This window comes from Arachis ipaensis, chromosome B03 (genome assembly GCF_000816755.2).
Source record: "Arachis ipaensis cultivar K30076 chromosome B03, Araip1.1, whole genome shotgun sequence".
NCBI lineage: Eukaryota > Viridiplantae > Streptophyta > Magnoliopsida > Fabales > Fabaceae > Arachis > Arachis ipaensis.
The window spans coordinates 121,054,303-121,058,465 of record NC_029787.2 but is presented as its reverse complement, the minus strand read 5'-3'; positions in this window follow the sequence as shown (position 1 = coordinate 121,058,465).

Here is a 4,163-nt window from a genome sequence, read left to right as displayed (position 1 = left end):
TTTCTAAAATTAATAATATCTTTTTATATATCTAAATTTTTAACTACTTTTTTTTATCAAAAGATAAAAAAATTTGAAGTCGCGATTTTTTAAATAAATATGGAAAGACTGTACTATTTGAATTATAACTCGTTAGCATGAAGTTTTAACTACTTAGCATAAATATAAATGATGGGATTCATTCTTTTCTCTCTGGTCTTTTAGACAAGCTAAGCACAAATTGTATAAGTACTATAGAATTTTTCAAAGACCAAAATAATTACTATTTAACTCTTATCTTTTGCTCTCCATATGCACTTTCTTTACACGGTTAATTTTATCAAAATAAAAAATAAAGGGAAATTAAAAAATGGCAAAAAAATATGTTATAATTTCTTTTTTTTTTTTTAACTTGTAAATAAAAGAATATTCACGGATATTTTCCTTCTTCTATTTCTTGTTTTTCTTCTTCAAATGCAATTTTTTATATTTTATTATTAAAAATAAAATAATTTATGCATATCTAATTAAATTCTTAATTACAAAAAGATAGCTCATAATAATAATATATTAAAATGTCTAATCTTAGAAAAGATTAACATCAATTTTTCCAACCTTAATTATTTTTCTAAATAATATAAAAATAAAATTGATGAGAAGATAGATAAGATGAACATGAGATGCGTATTAAATAAGAAAAGAATCTCCATAAACATAGAATTAATGAAAGAATCCCCCAACGCTCCCAACTCAATTTAATTGCTTAAAAGGGAGGGTGCAGGAACATGAACAAAAATCAGTGAAGGTGGTCGTGGATTGGATTGAATTAAGGGGTTATTAGTACATAGTGTTGGACAACAAAGACATACATACATGTTTCCATGAGGGATCTCTTTCAAGTCATGCATGATGAAAATAAATGGCTACACCACCAATGGGGTGGCACAACTTTCTGTCTCTTAACTCAAAATTTTCTGTGCCCAGAGGAAATGTAACATATATAATATTAGTATTAGTATAAACTATATATAAACACGGTTTTGGTTCCCCTCGCATGGCAGCAATGGCAACAACCCCATATATGTATGTAGTTGCGGTATACCATGTGCACCAAAATTAAAAGCATTCAATCTCAGCATGTTGAGTATTTACTGCATGCATGTTAGCATTTACTGATTCTTGTTAATTTCCGCAACTCTTGCTTCCTACCACGCACAGTCACACATACACTCATCTCATCATCTTTAATTTTCAGGATTAATTATTTCTAACTAGGTTAACTAACACATGTACTATAGCCTATAGGTTTCAAATGTATGGATCTTATAACAACGGTTTGTAGTTGTAGATTCAAGTTTGAAAAATTAAAAGAGTTGGCTAATATTAGTTTAGATGTAAGGTAAAAATTTGAAAAAAATGTTAGCCATCTTTGATTTCTCTTTGTCTACAGTTATGGGGAGTTTCTTAATGTAAATATTTTTAAGTGTTTATATGTTGAGCATTTAATAAATTTAATATAGATTTTTCATGCTGAACTCATCGATCTAAATTTTTAAATATAATAAAATAAAAATATAGATGCTGCGTATACTATGCTAGTAAATATTTAATTTGATATCATTTTATCAAAAAGCCATTAGAAAAGCAAAGTAGAGAGACATAAAGGTTAAGCATTACTATGTTGTTCTTTTTATAGTTGTATAGTTAAAGTTAACATACACGAAGCTAAAATTTTGGTAGAAACTCAGGTGCAGTACGTTGATATCTGAGAGCTGTCAGATGATTTGATTGATTTAGCTAAATTTTCATCTAATAGCTCTTAGATATCAACTTCACGTGAAGTCGTTTCACCTAAAATTTTTACTAGATTTCCTTTACTTTGATATATATATAATACACTACTGTGTATCCTTGGTCATATATAGTTATAGTATATGGAATATATATTATTAGGAAAATGATATTGGCAGCAATTATATATAATACATAGTTGGTAATCATAATCATATATATAAATAAAAAAAAAAGTCTTGTCTATTTTATAGATATATCCAAAGAGAAGTATGAAAAGTAGTTTAATTTTGTATAGTATTGGTAAATTGTTTTTAGAAATTGTGAGCAATGATATAGAAAGTTGTATGTGTTTGTGTTTATTATGTAATGGGATGGGATGTGAATGTAAGAGTGGGAGACTATAATCATGGTTCTCCCAACCAATAGTAAACTATATACAGAAACCCTACTTTTAACGCAGCTCTATCTCCCATCACTCGGAGTCATCACAATGACTTGACAGAGAAAAAAGAAGGGGCTACAAGGAGAGTGGTCCATGCAATTGAGACACTACTTGCTCCATTTTCCCTCTCATTTTTGGTGCAGACAAAATGGTCGGAACAGAAAAAAGAAAAACATGATTAGAAAGGGAAAATAGCAATAAATATTAAGGTGGTGGTGGGTAGCCAGAGGATCAAGCCCCTGTCAGCTACTACCACACACTTACAACTTCTTCAAATCCAATTACACATTCATTTTTATTAACAAAATAAATTGTTATTGTTAATGCACGTTTTGCATTTTCACATGCTTCTATAGATAATTTAATTGATTTGACTAAATTTTCATCTAACAGCTTTCAACTATCAACTTCACATGAAGTCGACTGCACCTGAGTTTTCATCTTATCAGAGCTCGTTCTTACTTATTATTAGTTGTCCATGCATCATGGTCCCCTTTTGAAACACATACAGTATGTCGTCAGAATGTATTAACAAGTATTTGTCTTCGGGTACTGTGTACTCTTCATGTGTTTAATTAATATAATGATCATATATATAAGCTAATTCATGTGTCGTAATTAATCTTAATGATTTAAGGGAAATGTTAAGCGGATAATTGGCAAGTACAGAGAGAAAAGTTGAACATTTCTTTTCCAAATTGAAAGTTGGATGATTATTAGTAAGAAGACAAAAAGAAACAGTTAATGTGTATGGCGGATTCCTTGTTTTGTTATTGACGTGTTTGGGTGCCACATTTTGCATATAGAGTATAGGGCCTCAATTACCTAGCAAACCTAGCTAGCTGTATATATATATATATTTATATATTTATATTTATGTATGTATCTTCCAAACAACACATTATATTGTGTGGTCATTCTCTGAAGCACTGACAGCTGAATCACAACGTTGGATCATAAATTCTTCTTTTCCATGAAATAAAGACAATACCTTCCATGGCTGATTAACCATTCATCCTCTCCTCCTCCTCCTCCTCCTCATATTCAAAGTGGATATCATCACGTCATATTATTCACTGAATCTCTTATAAAGACAAAATAAAAGAATTCTCAGTACTTTGGTGTAATAATATAATCAAACGTCTTAGTCAGCTATGAAACATCCTAACTTTTTTAATTGATTGATGATATAGCTACACAAGTCTATGTAACTTTCTTAACTTTTTGCTCAGGTGATTTTAGTTATATACTTTTATTTCTTTTAGTTATATCCTTGCCAAAATTCTAATTTGATCATTTTTTGTTTAAAAATGGATACGTTATGAAGTGAAAATGTTGATAATTCAAATTCTAATTTGATTAACTCTTCATTTTTACAAAGAACTTTAATAACTATAGAACACTACAACTCTTCAAACAGATTATTATTAGACCCCAAATATAATATATGCAAATCATATTCACCAACAATATCACAAAGCTCCTTAACAATATTTCAGTTAACTCTCTTCTATTCCATGATTATGTTTTCTTATGCATATTTGTGTTGTTTTGTTGTTATTTATTTACTTATTTATTTTGACTCTTCCAGATTTATAAGTTTATCTTATATGTGAATTATTAAAAAATGTTGCAATTAAATTAGAATATTATTGTCTATTTATAAATGTTGCATAATTATTTTCTTTAATTTATTTTTATTTAGTATTTCTTAATAATTTTAGTATAGTTGGTCCGTCCCTCTTGTTAATTAGGGTCTAATATATGGTGGTTCTTATCACAATTTTTTCCTTAGATGTAAATGTAACAATGAATCTAAACATTTTAGTTGACCGGTTAAAAATCAATACATAAATACAGTTCACACACGGTAAAAAAAATTTAACTCATCTATTAGATTTTATAATTTTATATGATTATAATGAGTTTGAAAATTAATTATTTTATT